General features: G+C 46.2%; 1 long non-coding RNA gene and 1 pseudogene across 1 annotated transcript; one reads left to right on the top strand and one right to left on the bottom strand.

Moving 5' to 3' along the window:
• Positions 1–1,780: 1,780 nt before the first annotated feature.
• LOC144582864 (uncharacterized) lies at positions 1,781–26,106 on the bottom strand. Its single transcript, XR_013536376.1, has 3 exons — positions 24,727–26,106; positions 14,558–14,766; positions 1,781–3,044 (listed from the first exon to the last, which is right to left on the bottom strand). It is a non-coding gene; the product is annotated as an uncharacterized LOC144582864 (long non-coding RNA).
• LOC118154246 (U6 spliceosomal RNA) lies at positions 7,398–7,493 on the top strand (annotated as a pseudogene).
• Positions 26,107–26,723: the final 617 nt, after the last annotated feature.

The raw sequence follows: 26,723 nt of genomic DNA, 5'->3' as shown, positions 1-26,723 counted from the left end.
CAGCCCCTGTCCTTACAGAGGAGGGTCCCAACTGCCATTCTGGTTGTCCATGTCCCCACCCTGGCCAAAAGCAGACTGGACAACGGGTGGACAACAGACTCAAAAGGAGTGATTGGCTCTCTTTCCCATGGACTGGTACTGACCCCTTCTTCCAGTCATGACCTCTGATTGTGCTCTGGGCAATGTCCAGCCCACCAAGAGTGTTAGTTACAACATCCTCTCTCTCCAAGGCATGGGCACAGGCCCCAAGCTCAGCCAGACTCTCTCCTTGGAACTTGAATTTTGAGCAGCCCCAGAACAGATGGGAAATGCTGATTTTCATCCCATCGGAGGTGCCCTGCGGGACTGTTCTTCGGGTCTGCTCTCTAGAGCCTGGGCTCCCTCTGGAACTCCCTTTGGAGTTTCTGTTTTTAGTTGGAGTTAGAGGCTTCTACACGTTCTCTTAATAAATTTCATTTTTCTGCCAGGCATGGTGGCTTATGCCCGTAATGCCAGCACTTTGGGAGGCCAAGGCCCGCAGATCGGGAGTTTTAAAGTCAGGAGTTCAAGACCAACCTGGCCAATATGGTGAACGTCTCTACTAAAAATATAAAAATTAGCTGGGTGTGGTGGTGGGCGCCCAGCTACTCAGGAAGCTGAGGCAGGAGAGTCACTTGAAGTGGGGAGGCGGAGGTTGCAGTGAGCTGAGATCATGCCACTGCACTCCAGCCTGAGCAACAGAGCGAGACTCTGTCTTTTTTAAAAAAAAGTCCTTTTATGCTAGTGTATTGGTTTCCTATTGGTGCAGGAACAAATTATTACAAACCTTTGTGGCTCAAAACAACACAAACGTCCTATCCTACAGTTCTGGAGGTTTGAAGACCAAAACCAACCTCACCAGACTCAAACATCAGTAGGGCTGCGTTCTTGCTGAAAACGGTCAGGAGAATCTGTTTTCTTGCCTCTCCCGGCTTCCAAAGGCCACTTGGTTTCCCTGGCTCCTGGTTCCTTCCTCGCGCGAGCCAACCTCTTGCTTCCAACAGTACATCTCCTACTCTTGACTGTGACCCTCCTGCCTGCCTTTCACAAGGACCCTTGTGATTACACAGGCCCACCTTAATAATCCAAGACAATCTCCTCATCTCAAATCCTTAACTCAACCATATCAGCAAAGTCCCTTTACCAAGTAAGAGAACATTCACAGGTTCTAGGAATGAGAGCACAGACATCTTTGGTGCCGGGGGAGGCACTATTCAGCTTAGAAGAGTTGGTTTCTGTTGCTTGCAACTAAAGAGTTCTGACTGATACGGCGAAAGTCACAAACCCAAACCCAAACCCTAAAGATACTGCATTTTGGCTGAATGCAGTGGCTCACACCTGTAATCCCAGCATTTTGGGAGGCTGAGATGGGTGGATTGCTTGAGCTCAGGAATTTGAGACCAGCCTGGGCAGCATGGTAAAACTCTGTCTCTACAAAAAATACAAAAATTAGCTGAGGATGGTGGTTTACACCCGTGGTCCCAGCTACTCAAGAGAATCACTTGAGCCCAGGTGGCAAAGGCTACAGTGAACCATGATCACGCCACTGCCCTCCTGCCTGGGCAACAGAGCGAGACTCTTTTAAAAATATATATATATATATATTTTTTTTTTTTTCCACCAGAACCTGTCTGCATAGAGAGCTCTGGATGTGGAAGACATGAATCCAGCCCCAGGCTGCAGTGGACAGTGGCGGTATATGTATAGAGATACAGATAAAATATCTTATATATATGTATATATATTGCATTTTATTTTTTCTTTGAATTGGCCTCAGGAATGCCTTGAACCCCACGGTTCACTGAAGCCCTGGGACTCATTTTTGTTTACCTGCCTAGTTGTTTAAGTTACCTGCCTAGCACTTGAGGGTACATTGTTTGCCATCCTCTATCAGGTGTATAGCTGTGGTTTCCAAAGATTAGTCCCATCTCAATACCCCACCCCAATGCTTTAGGACATGGCAGATGGATCAGTGCCCCTCCTGGAAGCTCCAGGCAGACCCTCAGCTGAACTTTTTATGGGAAGCTGTATCTGGATGGGAGGATGAATGAACAGGTGAAAGGAAGGGGAGGGAAGGGGAGGGGAAGTGGGGAGGGGAGGAAGGAAGGGTAGATGAATGGATGGGTAGACAGATGGATAGAGGAGGATGGATGGATGAATAGAAAGAAAAGATTATCCATATTTACCAGGATGAGGCCCCAGCAGTAGCAAAGATATGGAAGAAAAAGCAAATACAATGTGTTTATGTTATAGGCAGGAATAAAAGGAGGTGGGAGCTTTGCTGGTTTGGTCTGTGTTTGAAATAAAAAAAATACTCCTGGAAACGAACCTCCAGTCAGTTTCGTTTCTGCAAAGCAAACAGGCTTCTAGCCTCATTACAAAGATAGTCCATATTACCCACTCTCAGCCTCCCAGGTCCATTCGGCAGATCTGGTCCAATGAACCAAGAACCCAGATAGGAGAGCAGCAGTGGGAAGAGGACAGAACCAAATCCTCTCAAAAAGCTATAAAAAACCTCCAAGTTCAGGGAGGAAAAGTAATCATCCTGTAATTGACTGTTCACTAATGGAATCTATTAATTTATAGCCACAAAAGAATCAGCTAATTTGTGGTTAATGGTGTTTAAAAGATAAACAACATAGATTAAATCTATGGGGCCCAACCCGGGTTCACCAGAATCTGTCTGCACAGAAAGCTCTGGATGTGGGAGAGATGAGCGCAGCCCAAGGCTGGAATGGACAGTGGCGGTCAGAGGTCTGCTGGAAGCAAGAGATTTGGGTGGAATAGGTAAGTCCCGTCCTCCAAGGTATCAAATATAGTCCCAGAGGAGGCTTGTTTACTCTCTGGGTTCCTGTAAAATTTCGAGTCCTCTCCTCCCCGACACAACACCATCCCTGCTCTCCTCCCACGGGACACCCCCCCCCCCCGCCCCCGCAGCAGCTCCCTACCTGCCACATTCATTCCCACCTCTGGCCTTCGCACTTCCTCCTCTTGTAGCTGGACTGCCTTTTTTTTTCCTTTCTTTCCTGGGAAAAATAATCCAGATTATGCAGAGCTAGTTTATTGAATGTCCCCATGGAGGGGATGCCACACTATGCGTTTCACATAACTCCATCTCAGGGATTCCCCGACATCCCCTGCGAGGCTGTTCCTAGCCTATTCTCAGCCCCATTTTATTGGTCAGAAAGCTGAGGGCTAGAAAGAGAAGCAGCTGGCCCAAAGCGTCACTGTGCATGTGGGGTGGCTCTGAGATTTGAGTTCATGTCTTTCTGCTTCCAGAATCCAAGGGAAGACCAGCATTTCCCAAACCTTACTCATTCTTTTTTTTTTTTTTTTGAGATGGAGCCTTGCTCTGTCACCAGGGCTGGAGTCTCTCTCTGTCACCAAGGCTGGAGTGCAGTGGTGCTATCTCGGTTCACTGCAATCTCTGCCTCCTGGGTTCAAGTGAGTCTCCTGCTTCAACCTCTCGAGTAGCTGGGATCACACGCATGTGCCACCACATTCAGCTAATTTTTGCATTTTTAGTAGAGACGGGGTTTCACCACATCAGCCAGGCTGGTCTTGAACTCCTGACCTCAAGCGATCCGCCAGCCTTGGCCTCCCAAAGTGCTGGGATTACAGGCATGAGCAACTGCGCCTGGCCTTACTGAATCTCATAACGACATTTTTGCCATGTCTGCTACTACCCATCTTTATAATATTTGTTCAAATGGACTCCTTCTCACTTTGATTTTTTGTTAATTTTAGCTTCATCCTGAACAATGTCATCTAGGTCTGATAAGTTAATAATATAGTTGCTTCCAACATAAGTTTGGAATCAATACCTGACTACTAAAATAAACATGTGCCTGTGTCCTGCCTTATAATCTTATAAACCTCCATGGTTCAAGAACTACACACATTTTAACCATACATCCCAAAAAACCATAATCACACGGCATGTGTCCTGCTCACCACAGGCGGCATACAGTATCGAATTCTGCCCTTCATCAACCCTTTCCTGATACAAGCCACCCTTGAAAAGGCATCCAGAGCCCTCCTCTTCCCTGAAGCCCTCTTTGACTCCTCTAGCCCAAAAGTGCCCCTCTTTTTGTGGACAGCTAGAAAATTCATGCCATGAGCAAGCCACAGAAAGACAGGATAAAAAACAGGATGTGGCTTTTGTTTCTTCCAGTAGACTAGGAAATCTTGGAGGATTAAAACAAAACAATTCCTATACCTTGAAGTCTAAGCTCTGGGAAACAGAGGTGGACGCACACTGGAAGTGATGGACAGTACAAAGAGGAGGCCAGGCAGCTCTTCCACCGGTGGGTTGGGGCCGGCCTGAATCATCCTTCCTCCTTTGCTAACAAGGCTCAAAACTTCATCCGGGGACACTTCCTCCCGTCCCTCAGCCCAGGGCTCCAGGGTGGACCTGCGACACAACCTGGCCAGTCCATGCAGAACACCCCCCTCGCCGTTGCCATTGGTTCAGAAAGAGGCTGTTACCCAAACCTGGCAGAGGGAGCCAGGCCCAGCACTTTTGTTTAAACGGCTGGGGAAGGAGCCGCTCTCTTTCTTGCCGGCTTGAACCTGGGAGCCGTAAGCCTGGAGACACTGTCACCTTCCCGCTCCCACAGGGGGCCTGGGAGTTAGAACCCCTGGGGAAGAGGCAGAGACATGAGAGCGGCCAGGGCTTGGCAATGTGATTTGATATCCTGGATCGAGACATTCCTGACACTAAGAACTACCCTCGGATTTTTCAGCCAAACATTTTTTCCTGGCATAAGCCTTTTTAAATTGGGTTTTCTGTTACTTGGGACCAAAGCAACAGAAAGGGTTCCATGGAGGAACCCCTGACCGGGAGTCAGGGATGCAGACTCCATTGCATCTGGGGTCTAAATGCATCTGCGTGAGTCATTTCATCTCACATGACCCTGCGTCAAAGAGGCCTTCCCAGACCATTCTGTCAGCAACAGTTTCCGTCTATCCCCACCCCTCATTTCCTCGTCCAGCCCCATCCCTCCACAATATCACATTCTATATTCATGGCCTTGTTTGCTAGTACTCTGCCTTCCTCACTGCAGCGTCCTCAGAACTCAGAATAAGGCTGGCATGCAGAGGCCTCCTGTAAATATTTGTTGCAGGATCGCGCCTCAGTTTCTCCAGCTGTAAAATGGAAGAGCGGTGTTGCATTGTCTCTCAATATCCTTCCAACAGGGCTACATTTGCTTTCATTCTCTCATTGCTGCTGCCCAGACCTCCAGGAACATGGCGCAAGGTCTCACCCAAAGGCACTGGACTGCCTCCCAGAAAAACCACCTTTCCCACAAAATAGAAGTTTTATGATTTTCCTCCATTCCTTCCTCTGCCTACACAAGCTCATTGACTAGAAAGTCCCTCTTGATGTCTAACCTAATATTTCATGCTGCAACCCAAGTCTATTTATGAACATCTTTTCTGAGTCCTGGAGTTCAGCAGCTCAACTGTTGACTTCCAGACATTCCCAGCCAAGTAAGAACACAAAAGAACCAGTTTAAAGTGAGAAGAAACCCTTTGAGAAAAGAAAAACTGCTTTACCTAGGAGAGGCCCTCATTTTCTTCCCATGACCAGCTTCTGACTCGTCAGAAAGCTCTTTTCTTGCCTCCACACTTATGAACACAGCTCTTCCGGAGATGTGGGTACAAAAGATGAGAGTAAAATAAATAAACTATCTGTTTAATCGTTCTTATTGTCAAAACAATGGCTGGGCCAAAATACCGGGGCTCTGATTCATCCCAACTGACGTCCCTTCTAGGGAGGAGGCAGGAGGCAGGGAAGTAAGAATTTTTAAACCCGTTTTCCAGATGAACTCAGAGGAGACTGGGACTGTCCAGAGCACCAACCCCAGGTAAGCAACAGAAGCAAAACCCCTCTCTCTCTCTGTGGTCAGTAATTGGTCTTCTCTTCACTTAAATAGGGCAGAATTCAATGGCCAGGCATGGTCCCTCATACCTGTAATCCCAGCACTTTGGAAGGCCACGGCAGGTGGATCACTTGAGCTCAGGAGTTTGATACCAGCCTGGCCAACGTGGTGAAATCCCATCTCTACTAAAAATACAAAAAAAAAAAAATTAGCCAGGCGTGGTAGCAGCACTTGTAATCCCCTCTACTCAGGAGCCTGAGGCAGGAGAGTTGCTTGAACAGGAAGGCAGAAGTGGCAGTGAGCTGAGATCGTGCTACTGCACTCCAGCCTGGGTGACAGAGCAAGACTTCATTTCAAAAATAAATAAATAAAAATTAAAATAGGCTGGGTGCAGTGGCTCATGCCTCTAATCCCAACACTTTGGGAGGCAGAGGCAGGTAGACCACCTGAGGTCACCAGCCTGGCTAGCATGGTGAAACCCTGTCTCTACTAAAAATATAAAATTTAGCTGGATGTGGTGGCGGGTGCCTGTTGTCCCAGCTATTTGGGAGGCTGAGGCAGAAGAATTACTTGAACCTGGGAGGCAGAGGTTGCAGTGAGCTGAGATCACACGACCACACTCCAGCCTGGGTGACAGGGAGACTTCGTCTAAAAAATAAAAATAAGTGGGGCGGAATTCAAAGGAAGATTCACATAGTACCTAGCATGCAGGTTTCATCATTTATTCACTCATTCATTCATTCAAGAGAACAAAACCCTCATCTGAGCACTTTCCCTACACCCCAAGCTGGGTGTCTTCCCAAGATACCTTGCACCCTCCCAATCCTTCTGGAGGAGGAAAGTCAGGAACCATCTGTCCATTGGCTGAGTCGAGAGGTCAAATGACATTATTGTTGAAAATATTGTCCTAGCTTGTTCTTTGTCTTTTAATTTTATGTGTGGTGTTTCTTGACATCCAGGGATTGTTAATGTTTATATAGTCAGATCTTTGTGTCTTTCCTTTGAGGACTCTGGCCTGAGATACCTAGAAAGGGCCCTACAGGGAGTGATGTTTTGGGCCATATTTATGGTCATATGTCTTGAGCAGTTAGGGGTGCAAGGAGGTGATCCCGGATAATTCTTCTATTTTACAAACGAGGAAACTGAGGCTCCATGATGAGTAAGCAGCCCTGCTGGAGTCCGGGATTCTGCCCAGGGCTCTTTTTGCACATAACGAGTTGCTCACAGATGCCTTATAAAAATTAAGAAAAGACAGAGGCTCTCCCAGGCTGCATTTCAGAGTAATTGTCACAGCTTCTGTGAAGCCAGGGGCCATCTCATTCACCCTGTAAATTCCATGTCAGCTGCTTTGCTCTGAATATCCATCCAACTGTCCCACTGTGACTACAGGCACTCAAACCCATTCCCCTGAAGGCCCTTCTGGGCTTACGAAGGCAGACACCACCAGGGAAAACACGAAAAGAATCAACATAATCATTGGAAATTCCTGGGACTGTGCTGCACATATAGTAAAATTGGAATGATACAGAGAAGACGAGCTGTCCCCTGCACAAGGATGACGTGCAAATTTGAGAAACATTCCATACTTTTTTAATAATAAAAAAAAATTCCTGGAACAGTGAACTCATGGAAGCAGAGGGTAGAATGGTGATCGCCAGGGGTTGGTCAAAGGATAAATATTTTTAGTTAGAGAGGATAAGTTCAAGTGATTTGTTGTATTGTACAGTGACTATAGTTAATAACAAGATATTCGTTTCTTTCCCCCTCTCGTTGCCCAAGCAGGAGTGCAATGGCATGATCTCAGCTCACTGCAACCTCCACTTCCGGGGTTGAAGCGATTTTCCTGCCTCAGCCTCCTGAGTAGCTGGCATTACAGGCATGTCCCACCACGGCCGGCTAATTTTGTATTTTTAGTAGAGACGAGGTTTCTCCATGTTGGCCAGGCTGGTCTCGAACTCCCAACCTCAGGTGATCTGCCCACCGTGGCCTCCCAAAGTGCTGGGCATGAGTTACCGCACCCGGCCTAATAACAAAATACTCTTGAAAATCAGTAAGAGAGTAGATTTTAAATGTTCTCACCACAAAGAATCTTAAGTATGTGAGGGAATGCATATGCTAATTAGCCTGAGTTAGCCACTCTACCAGGTATACATATTTCAAAACATCATGTTGTACACAATAAATATATGCAACTGTATTCATTATAATTAACTATTTTTAAAACCCTTGGACATAAAAAACCTTCACTAATGCAATTAAAAGATATAAAACAACAAGGAAAAATATTTCCAACCTACATGACAAAGTATTTAGCCTCTTAAAATAGACAAAGCTCGTATAGAGGCATAAAAATGGCTAAAGAAAAATGACAGGCAAGTCACAGAAATGGAAATAAAAGTGGGCAATGGATACAGGAGAAATGTTTAGATTCGTGAGGAATCAAGCAATGGGGGTGGAAATTGTAGCAACATCCCTTCGTATGCCTTTCAGAGCAGCAATATTTGAAAGGAACGGTAACCCACAGTGTTAGCCAGGTGGGGAGATGCCATGCTTACAACTGGAGGAAGGAAATCAATTCAGCTGTTCTGAGTTTTAGAATACATATTAAAATTCTTGAAAAATCATTTTTTATTCCTAAGGAATTATTTAAAAACTACATATAAAGAGGGAAATGTAATTCCACATCATTTATATGGGAAAAGCTGAAAGTAGCTTATAGGCTCAGCACCAAAGTCTGTATTGGTGAAATATTCTACAATACAGACTTTGCTGTAATAATATGAAGCCACGGAAGTGAACGATGCTTCATAAAAGATGATGACAACATGCAGTTAAAAAAAAAATCAGATTAATAAGCCGGGAGCTATGGCTCATGCCTGTAATCACAGCACTTTGGGAGGCTGAGGTGAGAGGATTACTAGAAGCCAGAAGTTCAAGACCAGCCTGGCCAACATGGTGAAACGCCATCTCTACCGAAAATACAAAAATTAGCCAGGCATGGTGGCATGTGCCTGTAATCCCAGCTACTCAAGAGGCTGAGACAGGACAGTCACTTGAACCCTGGAAGTGGAGGTTGCAGTGAGCCAAGATTGCACCACTGCACTCCAGCCTGGGCAACAAAGCCAGACTCCATCTAAAAAAAAACATTGGGTTACAAATCAATATATATATACATACATCATTCCATTTCTGAAACACACACACATACATGAATACAAGCACACAGAAAACAATCTGGAGGAGATATTCACTAAATTGTTAGCAGTGGTTTTCTACAGGAGGTAGAATTATTTACATTTTTTTTCTCTGCATTGTCACTGATGTATACCAGGACTGAAGAAGATGAGGAGGGGCCGGGGAGAGAGACTCACATTCCCATTGGCAATGTTTTTTGGCATAAACTTTCTAGGCAAATACCTTGGTATTTATCAAAAGTCTTAATATGTGTGAATCATTTCACCAGTAATTTTACTTCTAGGAAATTACCCCAAGGAAATAATCACAGATGTGTGCAAAGACTTAGGTATCAGGATGTCCATTGTACAGTTATTTACAAGAGCAAAAAGTTGGAACCAGCCTAAATATCCAACAATAGAGAATTGTTTAAATAAGTGTCGGTTTGCTTTTACAATGAAGCGCTATGCCGTCATTTAAAGTCATATTGCATGTTAGATGTCATGACAAAACATTCTTGCCGTAAAGAAAAAAAGTTTACAGTGGCATATGATAGCAATATTGCAAAATACACGATAAATTATGAATTCTCATGTACAAAAGGCTGAAAGGCAGATGTTTTCAGTGGTAATCACGGAGCGATAGGATTCTAGGTCATTTTGTTGTTTCTTTGTGTTTTCCTACACTTTGCAATTTCAGAACAAAAAAAACAGGCTACTGCCACAATATGATCTCCTTTAAGAAAAAAAAAAAAATCTCAGGAACACAGAAACAAAAAGAAACTCATTGCCGGGCACAGTGGCTCATGCCTGTAATCCCAGCCCTTTGGGAGGCAGAGGCGGGTGGATCGCCTGAGGTCAGGAGTTCGAGACTAGCCTGACCAACATAGTGAAATCCCGTCTCTATTAAAAATATAAAAAATGAGTCGGGCGTGATAGCGGGCGCCTGTAATCCCAGCTACTTGGGAGGCTGAGGCAGGAGAATCACTTGAATCCGGGAGGCGGAGGTATCGATGAGCCGAGATTGCGCCATTGCATTCCAGCCTGGGCAATAAGAGCGAGACTTTGTCTCAAAAAAAAAAAGAAAGGAAGGAAGAAAAAAAAAGAAACTCATCATTCAACTGTAAATTCTCACTTCCAAGCCAGACTGCTTGGCGATGACAAGGCGGAGCTAGTTGAGAAATCAAACAGCCACCGGGTTTATGATTCAAATACGTCCCCTCTAGCCATTCCCTCTCAGTGCCACCTGGAATCCGTCTTCCCCTCAAAGCTGCTCCCAGTCAATCCACAAGCTTTGGGGGGGGGAAGAAAACTGACCTGTTTTTGTTTGTTTATTTATTTATTAATTTATTTTTGAGGTGGAGTCTCACTCTGTCATCCAGGCTATAGTGCAGTGGCATGATCTTGGCTCACTGCAGCCTCCACCTGCCAGGTTCAAGCGATGTCCTGCCTCAGCCTCCTGAGTAGCTGGGAATGCAGGTGCCCACTACCATGCCTGGCTAATATTTTGTATTTTTAATAGAGATGGGATTTCACCATGTTGGCCAGGCTGGTCTCAGACTCCAGACCTCGTGATCCACCCGCCTCAGCCTCCCAAAGTGCTGGGATTACAGTCACAAGCCACCGCGCCGGGCTGAAAACTGAATGTTTTGAATATTAGGGACAGAAGCCTGTTGCGTCCAGCTAGCTGCACTGCTCACACTTGCTCAGTCATCTCTGTTGCGTAATGATGAGTAATTTGCAGTATTCTCAGAAAGACTGTTGTCAGGACAGGACACAAATTTCTAAATGTGTTCCAGGCTCATCCCCTTTTCTTGTGGGGAAAATTGATCCATTTGCTAAAGATAGGTAAAGCCACAGAAAGCCTGGAACTGCATCCCTAGTTGTCTGGACTTTTATCCCAGAGGCTCCTGTCCCAAACAGCTGAGATGTTCAATCCTAACGACCTCTCACTGCTAATGCGGACCAGAATAGGAGCAGGTTGCAAGTGGAGAAGCTCCCAAATAGGGCATGAAGTGAGTACCCAAGGCCACCCCCAGATGGGTGGGGCAGGGACCAGGGACAGGGCAGCTAGAAGGAAGGAGCACTCCTCGACAGCTGCCTTAAATACTGGATGTGGGGAGAGAATTCTGGGCCCACGAGTGGGTTTTTAGGGGCCTTTCGAGACAGCTCCAGGGAATGCTGTCTCCTTCCTTCTATTCCTTCCTCCCTCTTTCCTTTCCCCCTTCCTTCTCTCTTTTCTTCCCCCTTCCTCCCTTCCCTCCTTCTCTTTCTCTAATTTTTGTATTTTTAATAGAGACGGGCTTTTCCCCTCTCCTCTCTCTCCCTTTCCTCCTTCTCTCCTTGCCTTCTTCCTTCTTTGCTTCCCTCCCTTTCTTCCTTCCTTTTGTTCTTTCCTTCCTTCTCCCTCCCTCCCTCTCTGCTGTCCCTCCTTTCTTCCTACTCCTGTAACTATCTACTGAGCACCCAGCACGTGTCAAGCTCCTGCCTAGCCCTGCATGATGAACAAACCCAGGCAGACCCCTTTCCTCGTGGATGTCCAGTCCAGCACAGTGCTGCCCAAGCAATATATGATGTGAGCCCTAGAAGTCATCTGAAATCTTCTAGTAGCCACAAATCAAATTATAAAAGTAAACAGGCACACTGAATTTTATCCCCCATTTTAGTTAACCCACTATATCCAAAATATTATCACTTCGGCATATAGTCAATATATGTCAATAATTAATGAAATTGTTTATATTCTGTTTTTCAGACTAAGTCTTTGAAATCCAGTGTGACTTATACTCACTGTACATCTCAACTCAGTCCAGCTGCATTTCAAGTACTCAGTGGCCACTGGGGTCTGAGGCAGAGATTCTCAACCAGGACCCCAGCGTTGCAGTGTGGGCTGTGCTGTGCACTGCGGGGCATCCAGCAGTGACCCTGGACTCTGTCTCCTAACTCCAGTAGTGTCCCCTCTCCAGATGCAACAACCACAAATGCCTCCAGACACTGCCAAATGTCCCCTAGAGGTGGGAGCAAAGTTGCCCCCTGTTGATCTAGTGGCCACAGCACTGGACAGGGTGAGGCTGGTGAGGCAGGGAGATGCAGTGAGCACCTGAACGCAAGGGTGGGTGCAAGGGAGGGGCATACCGCGAGGAAGAGTGACCCCAGATGGCAGCTGACCCCACTGTCCAGGAGGAGGGTCCCAGATGACCAGGGTTTAAGCTGAGACCTTTCTCAAGTCCAACAACCACACGTCCCACAGAAGGCTAAGCTGGGGTCTGATGGCCCCAAGAGATTCCCTCCCAGCTCTCAGCCTCAGTTTCCCTACCTGTGTAATGGGGACAGCAATGCCCATTCTATTCATATCCCATGATATACCAGGGCTGCTGGAAGGCTCAAATGCAATTTGGGATGTAAATATTAAGAGTGTAGAATGAAAGTGTGCTTCAAACAAGACATGGTAGCACTGCTATTCTTCACTCCCTCTTCCGTCAAAGCTCCAGGACCTCATTCGAAAGAGGGCCAGGGATAGCCAGCCCGGTGCTCACACCTGTAATCCCAGCACTTCAAGAGGCCAAGGCTGGCAGATCACTTGAGCTCAGGAGTTTGAGACCAGCCCGGCCAACATGGTGAAACCTGTTTCTACTAAAAATACAAAAATTAGTTGGGTGTGGGGGTGTGCACCTGTAAGTAATCCCAGCTACTCAGGAGGCTGAGGCACGAGAATTGCTTGAACCTGGGAGGCAGAGTTGCAGTGAACTGAGATTACACCACTGCACCCCAGCCTGGGTGACAGAGTGAGACTCAGTTTCAAAAAAAAACAGGGCCAAGGAAGCACTGGGACAGACCCAGATTTCAGCCTCTCTAAGCCCCTACTGCTTACTAGCTGTGTAACTCAGGGAAGTTACTTAACCTCTCTGAGACTGTTGCCTCATCTGTGATATGAGTCCGAGAAGAGTGTCCCCTTCAGAAATGTGCCATAAAGTTAAGGGAAGAAATGTATACAATGGACTTCTTCTCAGAATACCAAGCACAGGATTTAACCAAAGCTCAGCCAGCACTGGCTTTGTGTTACTTAAGCTGGTATTCTACCCAGTCACTTACGGACCAGGTACTGTCTTAGGCACGCAGGGATACAGATAGGCTTCCTAAACATGGAAATTTACTTTGCAGGAGTAGATCAGACAATACACAAGCGAGAGATAAATGGACCAAATCATTCTAGTGGGGGTAAAGGTTAAAAGTAATAAAACAGGGTCATGTGAGAGAAAGTAGCCTCCTAGAAGTGACCCCAGATCTCAGACGATGAGCAGGTAGGGAGCCTGGATCTGGGAACAGCTTTCCAGCTAGAGGAAGTAGAAAGGCAAAAGCCTTGAAGTGAGCTCAACCTGCCTTGTATCAGGAAGGGAAGGAAAGGGGAGGGGAGGGGTGGGGAAACCAGAGGAGGAGAAACCAGGGAGGAGAGAGGAAGCCATGGGAGGGGAGAGGAGACCAGGGGAGGGGAGAGGAGGCCAGGGGAAAGGAGGGGAAGCCAGGGGAGGGGAGGGGAAACCAGGGGAGGGGAGGGGAGGCCAGGGCAGCTGCAGCAGAGTGTGGAGGGAGGGGAATGGTGGTAGGATTTGAAGTCTGAGAGGTAGAAGGGGCCAGCTCAGCAGGGACCTACTAGCCACAGCTGACATTTATTGAGTGTACCCTGTGTGCCAGGTTTAAATGCATCCTTTCACTTTATCCCCCATGAATCCTGTGAAAAAGACACTATCATTGTCTCTACTTTGTAGATAAGGAAACTGAAGCCTGGAGAGATTTTAATTATCTTAATTATTTCTTAGCTGTGGTCCCTCAAGGGGTTACCGGTAGAGGATGGAAGAAAATAAGACTTGAATACAGGCAGTCTGACTCCCCTGCTGGACTCCATGGTTAAAAATTAAAAACAACACAACAGAAGCCACTGGAAGGTTCTCTGCCCTCCTCCAAGGCAGACACAGCTATTGATTGCCAGACCTGTGCAAGTGGGTGATGGCCCAGGCTGGCATGCCTGACCCTCCCTCCACACCCCCAGAGCCTGAGCCACAGCCAGACAGAGGTTACACCTCGGGGACACCCCACACCCTCAAAAGCTGATAGGGTGGAGACAAAAACAAAATATGTCGCTGCGATTGGGCTTCGGAGTGCCCAGGGTCCTCGGCCTCCCCGATCAAAAGGGGGAATTTGCTAGAGTCAGCTTGTGCGGTTTACACCCAGGGGCTCCTCTGATTTTCAGACCCAGAAAATCAGAGAAAACCATAAGAGGCCCTGGTGAGTCCCAGCACGGTGTCTGTCCTTACTGCCTCCAGCAGAAGAGATAACAGAGTTGGCGGCTCTGGTTGACCCGAGGCAGTGCTTGGCAGAGGGACCAGGGAGGCTTACAGGTTCTCTGCTTTCACCGCTGCTCTGTTTAGACAAAGGCAAAGTTGCAAGCTCTTTTTAAAAAGGCAAGAAAAACAAGAAACACACCTGTCAGAGGCTTTGGAGCTGGGTTGGGTGCGTGCAGACTCCTGTGATGTGGGAGGGAGGTAGAGAGGGAGGTGTGACTTCCAGGAGAAAGTGGCAGAAGGAAGGCTGGCTGAAGGCTGCAGCCCAGGAGCCCAGGTGGGCTGGAGTAGGGGGACCTGCACATCTGTCTGAGCACATCTCTCCAGGGCTTGGGGCCTCAGTTTGCCCACCTGCAGAAGGGGATAATAATAATAGTCGGTTAATACGCACCAGGGACTTTGCTTATGCTACTTTCTTTAATCTGGACAGCAACTCCGCAACGTAGTTTTATTTTATTTGCAGATGAGAAAATGGAATAGTTACAAATTTGAAGAAAAGTCTCCAAACCCCGTTCATCTGACCCCAAAACTGTGCTCTTTAATTTCCCAACACATACAAAATACTCCAAAAACATCAAGAACAACCACCACGATAATAGCTAACACGTATGTAGCACTTCCAGTGAGCCAGGCGCTCTGCAAATGTGTTTAAATCTTGCAGCAACTCTGAATTAGGGGCGATTATTATCCCAGTTTTACAGATGTGGGAACTAAGGTGCAGATGAAAATAAAATAATGTTTCTTCATTTACTTTTTCATTTCCACGGCTCTAAGGAGCTTTTCTGGAACATTTTCTCTACTTACCACTCCCTCCATATGCAATTTTAATGCCACAGATATACAGTGTATCTATTTATGTAGTGAATGTACACGTGGGCTTTATACATAAAAAGTAGGATGTCTAGTCCTGGTGCGGTGGCTCACGCCTGAAATTCCAGCACTTTTGGGAGCCTACGCAGGCAGACGGCCTGAGCTGAGGAGTTCGAGACCAGCCTGCGCAATGTGGTGAAATCCCAACTCTACCAAAAAAAGGGGGGGGATTTTTTTTTTGCCACTGAAGAACCAATTTTTACCCCTTTGGGAGAGAGATCACCTTCATGAACTCAAAGATTGCCAAGATCAGCCAGGCATGGTGGGGTGGCTCACGCCTGTAATCCCAGCACTTTGGGAGGCCAAGACAGGTGGATCATTCAAGGTCGGGAGTTCAAGATCAGCCTGGCCTCATTTCTACTAAAAATACAAAAATTAACCAGGCACGGTGGCAGGTGCCTGTAATCCCAGCTACTCAGGCGGCTAAGGGAGGAAAATGGCTTGAACCCAGGAGGCAGAGGTTGCAGCAGCTGAGATCCTGCCACTGCACTCCAGCCTGGGAGACAGAGAAAGACTCTGTCTCAAAAAAAAAAAAAAAATTTCCAAGATGACGAAGTTTGCAAAAATCTCTTTCACACTCAGATTCACCACACACTTTTAGCCTTCTAAAGAAGGGAGAGGGATGGGGATAGTCTCACTTTCTGGAACTCAGTGTTTCCCAGGCCTCCTAACCATGAAAACCTACTTCCAAGGAGCAGCTAGAAACATCCCAGTGGCAGACATTTGGTCATTTGTGACCAAATAAATTCCAGCTGAGACCTCAGTATGATTATAACGCAGTAAGATTTGAGCAAACCTACAAAGACAGTTTTTGAGATAATGAAGGAAATTTGAACATGGTCTGCATATTGTGTGATATTAAGAAATTATTATTGTTTTTGTTAAGTGTAAGAGTGTGATTATGGTTATTTGAAAAAATATATTTATGTGTTCAAGATACATACTGAAGAATTTGGCGACAAAATGATTCAGTGTCTGGGATTTGCTTTAAAATATTCTAGCGCCTCTACCCTCCTCATGGAGAGACGGAAATATGAAGAAACAACATCAGAAAGATCGTTGCTGAAACCTGAGTCGGTACTTGGGGGGTTCTTCGACTATACTCAAGTTTGAAATATCCATTAATGAAAAATTAAAATAAATGAGCAAGAAAGAAAAAAGAATAAAAGAAAAGCTGCAGTCTTCTGAGAAGGCAATTCTTTCCTACTGATGGAAAAAGAAGAGAGAGCAGGCTGCTCATTCATTCATTCATTCATTCATCAAATTCTGATTAACCACCCACCATGGGTCAGCACAAACCTTGAGTGCTGGGCTCGCAGGAGCCGACAGGACCTTGGTCTTCCTGCCCTTGGGCAGCCCCCAGCTTTGCCCAGGCCAGATGACCAGGAGGAAATTGTTCCAGGTTTGTGCAGTTCACACAGGGCAGAGGCACTGGGAGCCTCAAAGTGAGTTTTTCCCCTCCCAGGCCCATTTGAAAGGGAAGGAATTTGATCAGTTAAGCTACATCCAGTGCCCACCTCATTGCCAACCACTGTGGCCAGGAGGTGGGCCTAAGGCCCAGGAGGGATGTGTGGTTCCAGGCACAGGGACCTAGGGAATCCCGGGGGTGTAATGTCACCTGCATGTTTGCAGGGAGCAGTGGCACTGGAGGAGGGTGGGGCCCTAGGAGGAGAGGGGCCAACAGCCTCTGCCAGGGCCATTGCCTTTGTGGGAAGAGGAAAGCCACATTGTTCGCAAAGCATAACTCACAATCTCTGAGCTTACTGTCTTCTTTTTAAAGATGTTTTAAATTTTTGTAGATTTAAGGAGTACAAGTGCATTTTTGTTACACAGACACCGTAGTGCGCAGTGGGGAGGTCGCACCACCACCTGAGTGGTGGAAACTGTGCCCACGCTTCCCATCTCCAAGATGAGCTGTTAAGCACTTCACATGCATTATCTCATTGGGTCCCACCCGCAACCCTGGAAGGCAAAGACCGACATTAGCCCCACTTTCCACCCAGGGAAACCGAGGCACAGAGTGGTTTATGCAGTTTCATAGCTCTGCCCAGGATTGCAGCATTTGCACCTAGTCACTGCATGATCCACACTCAAACTCCCTGTCTCCACCTTCACCTGCTGCGCAGAGGTAGCTTTGCAAGGAATCAGATGTGTCCAGATGCTTTAAGGATGTCTACTCCCAACTTCCCTAATCCTTCTCCCTGCTAAAGACTAATCAGAAGAAAGTGGAGGGGGCACCTAACCTGCACTCATTGGGTATATTTTTGATGGACAGAAAACACTCAAAACTGGCCAGATCTGCTGAGGGGACATGGCTGCCCTGTGTCACTCTGTGGGGAGAAGAGTCATCCTCTGCCAGGGGCAGTGGAAGTGGTCACTGGAGTCCCTGAAACATCCCTATCCATGGCTCAGGTCTGCCCCCTCAGCCCAAGGCAGCTGAGGCCACTTTCTTTGTGGCCATGGTTTGCCAGCAGGCCCACCCTTCCTCCCCTCCCTCCCACCAGTCCAGAGAGAATCCAGAGACAGGCATTCCGGCAGCGGGAAGGAGCTTGTTCACCTTCAAGCCAAGAGGCCATGCCCGTGAGCGTGGGGCTCACGGGATGGAGGATGGTGCCCGTGGGCTCTGCAGTAAGATGTCTGGGTCCCATCTCAGCCTTGCTGCTTTCTAGCTGTGCAATCTCGGCCAGGTTAAACAATCTCTCTTCACAACAATATCTCTGCAAAATGGGGGTCATACTGGGGGTCAACCTCCATCACGGGCTTGTTGCTAATTCAACAACAGCACTTGGGTAGGGTAAGTACTCAGAAGAGATCCCACCATCTTTAGTGCCCACGTGAGTTTCTATGTTTCAGCACGAAGCTCAGGAGTTCCAGGGGTGCAGTCGTTACTTGTAGAATGAATGAATAAACTAGTTACTTATCAATGTTTTTTAGAATTCAATTGCTTGGCCGGGTGCGGTGGTTCATGCCTGTAATCCTAGCAGAATCACTTCAGCCTGGGAGGCAGAGGTTGCAGGTGCCGAGATGGCACCACTGCACTCCAGCCTGGGTGACAGTGGGAGACTCTGTCTCAAAAAAGAAAAGAAAAAAAGTTTCCTAAGGCCTCCCCAGCCACAGATCCAAACTATTTCAACGTTTAATTCCAATGGTTGGTCAGATAATGGGATGGTCTTGACCAAGTATAAAACCCCTGGAAACAGATTAAGTCCATTAGTTTGCCCCCAAACTAAAACACAGGGTTACCAGAAGGCCCTATGAGTACTACCCATGGTAAGCAGAATTCTAAGCCCCAACATTCCCTCCCCTTGTGGTTCATGTCCTGGATAACCGCCTCTGTTTGGTGTGGTCATACGATAGGACGGTCACACTTGTGATTATGTTATTATGTCCTAGGGCAAAATAAAGAGATTTTCTCATGTGATTAAGGTGCTGTAGGAATTGCCTTTGTGTTCATCAAAGGGAGATGATCCTGGGTGGGCCTGACCTCATCAGGTGAGCCTTTTCAAAGAGGCTGTAGAAATCAGAGAAGGAAGAAGGGTGTGTTCATAGCAGCAGCCATCCTTCTGCTATCCAGGAAGAAGCAAGCTTTATGAGTTCTGCAGCTGAAACAAAATGAACTTTGCCAATAACCACATCTGCCTGGGAGAGGACCCTGAGCCTCCAAGAGGAGAACCCAGCTTCAGCCAGCATCTTGACTGCAGCCTTTCGAGACCCAGAGCTGAGGATCCAGTTAAGCTGTGCCTGGAATCCTTTGACACGAAAACAGTGGGATCATAAATGTGAGATGATCAGTGATGCTGTTTTAAGCCACCACTGAGTTTCTATGGTCGTTAGTTACACAGCAATTGAAAGCAAGCACACCAGTCATCGTGGCCGTTTCTCAAGGCTCACTCTGTGCCAACCATCATGTGTAAGGACTTTTTTCCTTTTTGTTTTCTGAGACAAGTTCCCACTCTGTCGCCCAGGCTGGAGTGTAGTGGCGCAGTCTCAGCTCACTGTAACTTCCGTTTTCCAGTTTCAAGCAATTCTCCTGCCTAACCCTCCTGAATAGCTGAGACCACAGGTGCACATCACAACACCCAGCTAATATTTTCTTTTCTTTTTTTTTTTTTGAGAGAGAGTCTCGCTCTATCACCAGGCTGGAATGTAGTGGCATGATACCGACTCACTGCAACTTCCATTTTCCAGTTTCAAGGGATTCTCCTGCCTCAGCCTCCCTAGTAGCTGGGACTACAGGCACGCACCACCACGCCTGGCTAATTTTTTTGTATTTTTAGTAGAGACAGGGTTTCACCATGTAGGCCAGGATGGTCTCGATCTTTTGACCTCATGATCTGCCCACCTCAGCCTCCCAAAGTGCTGGGATTACAGCCTGAGTCACCATGCCCAGCCCTAATATTTTCATTTTTTTGTAGAGATGGGGTTTCGTCATATTGCCCAGGCTGGCCTTGAACTCCTGGGCTCGTGGGATCCTCCCACCTCCCAAAGTGCTGGGATTACAGGCATGAGCCACGGTGCCCAGCCAGCTAAGGACTTTTATGTACTGTATCTCAGGTCATGTTCTCAGTAATTGAAGTAGGTTTCAATGATATTCCCATTTAACAGTTAGGGAGACCGAGACCTAAAGAAGTCACATAGGCTGCTCATGGCTAGTTAGTGACAGACAAAATTTAAATCCAAGTGGCCTTCCCCCAGAGCCTACCCCAGGTGCTAGAACTTACAATATTTTTAAGTACGTATGAAAGCACAGACATGAACATTTTGGAATGGGTGCATGTTACACTTTGGTAACCTGAATGGTGACATGAGAATAGAATGTTTTGCTTTTATGCTTTAGTTTCTCATTTATTTGACAATGAGTGCTATATTTTAACAACCGGAAAAAGAAAGAAAAATACTTTGTATCCAGGGACAATCTCTGAGTGGTGAAATTACAGTCCTCTTTTACATTTTTCCTTTCATCTTATTTTTCTACTGTATCCGCAACAGATGTGTTGCTTATATAATTTTTTTTTTTTTTTTTTTTTTTTTTTTTTTTTTTTTTTGAGACAGAGTTTCACTCTTGTTGCCCAGGCTGGAGTGCAATGGCATGATCTCGGCTCACTGCAACCTCCGCCTCCCAGTTCAAGCAATTCTCCTGCCTCAGCCTCCCAAGTAGCTGGGATTACAGGCATGTGCCACCACGCCTAGCTAATTTTGTATTTTTGGTAGAGATAGGGTTTCTCCATGTTGGTCAGGCTGGTCTCAAACTCCTGACCTCAGGTGACCCACCCGCCTCAGCCTCCCAAAGTGCTGGGATTACAGGCGTGAGCCACCATGCCTGGCCACTTGTATATTTTTTAAAAGCTCAAGCAGATAAAACAAGGGAATGTGTTTCAGAAAGTGAAAGCAAAAAAAGAGAGAAATGACCCAGGACAAGAGGCCTGGGCCCAGACATTCCGAGGAGAAAGGGCCAGGGTCTTGTGCTAATAAAAGCCAATTTGCTGGCAAACTTGAAATGCAGGCTTCGGATCTCCCGGAGGATGTAGCTACCTGAGCCTCCCAGCAACTGGGCTCTTATTAAACATTTGCAGCTTCTTCTGCAAATGTTGTCACTTGAAACTTTGTTATTTTAATTGGTAGCTATTCCTGTGGGCTCTTGTTTGAAGGAAAGCTGCTAAGAAATCCGGCTCCAGGCATTTCTTCGACATAGGGAAAGGCAAGGAGAGAAGCGCTCACTGACCCCCAGGCGCACTGGATGGAGCTTACGCTTGGGTTAATTAACAAGGGCTCATATGCCAACCTCTGCGAGACACTTCCTTTTGCATGTCTCTCATTTTGTCTTTCCACGTCTCTGTGAGGTGAGTCCTAGCATTATTTTCATTTTACAGATGAAGAAGTTGAGGTTTCAGGAGCTCAAGTAATAATAATACCCTATTGCATTAAATTTAAGGCATACTATATGCCACTATGAAAAAAAAAAAAAGCCTTAGCTATCAATGTATAAAGCACCATGGACTATAAGATGCATCTGATTATTATAAGATGCATCCTGAGAGATGTTAAAAGATGCATCTAAAAACCCAAGGTTCTATGCGCTATTCTGACTTGAACCCTGGAACAGGGAAAACAGTCACTAATGGGAAAACTGGTGACATTCAAATAAACAGTTTAGCTAATAGTACTGTGCCAATGTTAATGTGTTTGCTTTGATTTAAAAAAAAGTACTGCCGGGTTCAGTGGCTCACGCCTGTAATCCCACACTCTGGGAGGCCGAGACGGGTGGATCATGAGGTCAAGAGATCGAGACCATCCTGGTCAACATGATGAAACCCCGTCTCTACTAAAAATACAAAAAATTAGCTGGGCATGGTGGCATGTGCCTGTAATCCCAGCTACTCAGGAGGCTGAGACAGGAGAATTGCCTGAACCTAGGAGGCAGAGGTTGCGGTCAGCCAAGATCGCGCCATTGCACTCCAGCCTGGGGAACAAGAGCAAAACTCTGTCTCAAAAAAAAAAAAAAAAAGTACCATGGACATGTAAAATATTCGTGCTAGAAGCTAGGTGTGAGAAGAAGAAAATAAGGGAAATCTCTGTTCTAGATTTGCAACTTTTCCATCATTTATTATTCATAAATAAATTTTCCAAGTAAAGAGATTCCAAAATTAAGTTTATTTTTTAAATGATAAAATATGGCAAGTGCTAACGTTGATACAGTATCTACCAGGTGCAGGCATTAGTGTGGTATCAATGAAGTCAATGACACGTTGATCAATGGAACAGAACGCAGAGTTCAGAAAGGGACCCAGACCTTTCAGGTCAGGTGATTTTCAATAATAGTGTCAAAGCAATTCAATGCAAAAAGGAAAGTCTTTCAGCAAATGGTGCTGCCACCGTTGAGCATCCACACACAAAACAATGAGCTTCAACCCACATCTCAACATTGACTTCTTTTAAAAGGTTGAAATTGATCACAGATCTCGGTGTAAAAACTGAAACTCCAGTCTGGGCACAGTGGCTCACATCTGTAATCCCAGCACTTTAGGAGGCTGAGGCAGGTGGATCACCTGAGATCAGGAGTTTGAGACCAGCCTGGCTCATATGATAAAACCCCATCTCTACTAAAAATATAAAAAATTAGCCAGGTGTGGTTGTGCGTGCCTGTGATCCCAGCTACTCAGGAGGCTGAGGCAGGAGAATCGCTTGAACCCAGGAGGTAGAGGTTGCAGTGAGCCAAGATCACACCATTGCATGCCAGCCTGGGTAACAAGAGCGAAACTCAGTCTCAAAAAAAAAAGATAGAACACAAAAAGCATAAAATGTAAATGAACAAATTGATAAATTGACTTCAATCGAAAAACTTCAGCTCTTCAAGAGACACTGTTACAAAAATGAAAAGACAAGCCACAGACTGGGAAAATACATTTGCAAAACACGTATCTGATAGAGGACTGGAATGGAGATCATATAAATAGCCCTCACACGACAATGATAAGAAAACAAATGACTCGGCCGGGCGCGGTGGCTCACGCCTGTAATCCCAGCACTTTGGGAGGCCGAGGCGGGTTGATCATGAGGTTAAGAGATGGAGACCATCCTGGTCAACATGGTGAAACCCCGTCTCTACTAAAAATACAAAAAATTAGCTGGGCATGGTGGCACGTGCCTGTAATCCCAGCTACTCGGGAGGCTGAGGCAGGAGAATTGCCTGAACCCAGGAGGCGGAGGTTGCGGTGAGCCGAGATCACGCCATTGCACTCCAGCCTGGGTAACAAGAGCAAAACTCCATCTCAAAAAAAAAGAAAGAAAACAAATGACTCAATTAAAAATGAGCAAAATATTTGAACCAACACCTTGTTAAGGCTAATGAAATATAGCCTGAGAAGGACTCCAGACTCTATATTTGAGTCCTTGTGGATGAAACATAACCTAACTTAATAGGCAGATGGATTGAAAACCTAACTTAGGAGTAGGCACCTGTAACAGTCGCTGGGGCTTGGCCAACCCTAACGGCCATAAGCAGTCACCCTCACACTGCTGAGAGTTCAAACTGTGTTCAAATAAGGCAAACGCCGGGCTGGAACCAATCCAGATGTTTCCGTACCTCACTTCTGATTTCTGTATGCCACTTTTTTTTTTTTTACTATAAATTGGATCTGACCACGAGGCACCCCTGGAATCTCTCTGAGTCTCTCCAGCTGTGATTCTGGGGGCTGTCCCATTTGCAAATCATTCATTGCTCAAACTCCTTTAAATTTAATTCGGCTGAATTTTTCTTTTAACAACCTCACCAAAGAATATATATGGATGGCCAATACACCAGTGAAAAGATGCTCAACAGTATTAGTCACTAGGAAACTGCAAATTAAAACCACAGAAAGATACCACTACATACAAATGCCAACAAACAAATCATCCCCCTCGGAAAAAAGACACCGGACCATCCCAATGCCAGTGAGGGTATAGAAAACGAACCCTTGAAGACCACATGTGGAGATGCAAAATTGCCCAGGCACTATGGAAAACATCCTAGATATATCTTAGATATTTATCCAAGATAAACAGAGACAGATGTTCATACAAAAACCTGTCCACGAATGTTTAGAGTGGCTTAATTCATAATTGCCAAAAACTGAAAAGAAGCCAAATGTCCATCAACAGATCAATGGATGAACTGTGGTATATCTTTCCAGCGGAAAGCTATTCAACAATAAAAAACCAGCCCACAGCAGCATGGAAGAATTTTCAATGCGTTGTACTGAGTGAAAGGGCCAGACTCAAAAGGCTGCCTCCTGATTGATTCCACTTATATGACCTGCTAGAGAAGGCAAAACTACAGGGACAGAAAAAATAACACTAGTTGCCATGGGCTGAGGATAGGGGTTGTGAGTGACTAAACAGCAACACAAGGGAATTTGAGCGGGGATGGAAATGTTCTATAGTTTGTGACCATGGTCACACAATGGCATGTATTGCAAAATTAGTAAAACTGTACAACTAAAAAGGGTGAATTTCATTGTGTTTAAGTTAGACCTCAATAAAATTGAATTTAGAAGAATCAGCCCTTGGCCAGGCACAGTGATTTTGTACAGCTCAGTTGTGATTTCCAAGGTTTAAGAAGAGTAGTGCATTAGCCGATGTGGTGGTGTGCACCTGTAGTCCTAACTACTTGGGAGGCTGGGGCAGGAGAATTGCTTGAACCCAGGAGGTAGAGGTTGCAGTGAGCTGAGATTATGCCACTGTATTCCAGCCTGGGTTATACAGTGAGACTCCATCTCAAAAAAAAAGAAAAAGAAGATTGATGTTGGCCAGGGCAGTGGCTCATGCCTCTAATCTTAGCACTTTGGGAGGCTGAGGCAGGTGGATCACTTGAGGTCAGGAGTTGGAGAACAGCTTGGCCAACATGGTGAAACCCCATCTCTACTAAAAATACAAAAATTAGCGAGGCGTGATGGTGGGTACCTGTAAGCTGCTCAGGAGGCTGAGGTGGGAGAATCGCTGAAACCTGGGAGGTGGAGGTTGCAGAGAGCCAAGATCACACCGCAGCACTCTATCCTGGGTGACAGAATGAGACTCCATCTAAAAAAGAAAAAAAGGATCAGCCCCATCTGCAGAGGGGGACACTGAGGGAATGTCATGTGGTGCTAACGCAGGTCATTGGGAGACATAGGTGGGAACCTGCTCACCTGCCCCTTAGGAGCACCCACTTTTTCTGTCCAAACTGAGCATGAGCCCTAGACACAGAGAGCCTGAGTTAAACTAGCAGGGCGAGCTCCCCCTTCACTGCATGCTGGTGGACTCTGCGCCTTGGTTGCCTGTTCTGTGAAATGAGTCACGAAGGGCACCTACATAGTAGGATTGTGGTAGAGATTAAATGAGTGATTATGTGAAAACCTCAGCATCATGCTTGGAACACGGCAAATACCATTAATCTTTAGTAATGTCTCAGGTAGAAATTAGAGTCAATTATTGCTAGGGTTTATTTTCTCACATGAATGCCAGGGATGGGCAGTCAGTGGCACTCAAAGGATCAGTGGTGCCAGTGCTAAGATGGCTATGTTTCCTTTGGCCTTTTTCTTCAGCCCCAAGATGGGAGCCAGTGCCCCAGCCATCATATTTGTATTCCAGCCAAAAAGAATGAGGAGTGGGGAGTGGTGAAAGGGCCCACCTCTCAACTGAGTCCGTCCCTTGAAGAACTCTCCTGGGCACCCCACCCACTGCCTTCTGCTTATGCATGGATGGCCTTGCCCATTGCAAAGGAAGTGCAGAAATGTAGTCCTTTGGCTGAACTCATCTCAGGATTCAAAAATTTTGGATTTCTATTAGAGAAGAGGAAGGACACTAAACAGTGTGAAGGCATCCAGCAGTCTCTGCCAAGATGTTTTTGTTTTTCCTTTTCTGAAGACCCTTTTATTACCTGCTAGACATCACTAGGTGTCATGGTTTGGAGCAGGAGTCACAGAGCAACATGCCTCCAGGCAGATGTCCTTACATGCATGAGGTAGGCTTCCAGGCAGAGAGATAATAGGGAGTGGTGGGGACTAGAGCAAAGTGGAGTGTGCCTGGCCTGTCTCTAGGTGGCTGCCAACGAGAACCGGCTAATTCTGCTAAAAAGGAGAAGACCAGTGTTGTGTGAGCTTTTTTTATTTTTTTTTTGAACAGAGCCTTGCTCTGTCACCCCAGCTGGAGTGCAGTGGTGTGATCTTGGCTTACAGAGCAAGACTCAAAAAAAAAAAAAATAAAAGATGAAATATTCTCATTTTTAGGTAATGAAATGATTTCAAATTTACTGAAAAAAATTATGTGTACTAAACAACAAAATTGTGGGCATGAACTTACTTGGGGCTGATTCTTTTTCTTTTCTTTTTTTGTTTAATTTAGAGATGGAATCTAGCTATGTTGCCCAGGCTGGAGTGCAGTGGCTATTCACAGGCACAATCCCACTACTGATCAGCATGGGAGTTTTGACCTGCTCCGTTTCTGACCTGGACTGGTTGACCCCTCCTTAGGCAACCTGATGGTCCCCTGCTCCCAGGAGGTCACCATATTGAGGCCAAACTTAGTGCGGACCCCCGGTCGGTATAGCGCACTACAGACCAGAACTCCTGGGCTCAAGTGGTCCTCCCACGTTAGCCTCCCCAGTAGCTGGGACTATAGGCACATACCACCGTGCTTGGCCTTTTTTTTTTTTTTTTTTTTTTTGAGATGGAGTTTTGCTCTTGTCACCCAGGCTTGAGTGCAGTGGTGTAATCTCAGCTCATTGCCAACTCTGCCTCCCAGGTTCAAATGATTCTCCTGCCTCAGCCTCCTGAGTAGCTGGAATTACAGGTGCCCACGACCACACCCAGCTAATTTTGTATTTTTAGTAGAGACAAGCTTTCACCACGTTGGCCAGGCTGGTCTCGAACTCCTGACCTCAAGTGATCCGCCTGCCTCAGTCTCCCAAAGTGCTGGGATTA

The sequence above is a fragment of the Callithrix jacchus genome, chromosome 5, assembly GCF_049354715.1.
Source record: "Callithrix jacchus isolate 240 chromosome 5, calJac240_pri, whole genome shotgun sequence".
Taxonomy (NCBI): Eukaryota; Metazoa; Chordata; class Mammalia; order Primates; family Cebidae; genus Callithrix; species Callithrix jacchus.
The sequence above is the reverse complement of the archived record's forward strand: the minus strand, read 5'-3'. Positions and strand labels throughout refer to the sequence as shown.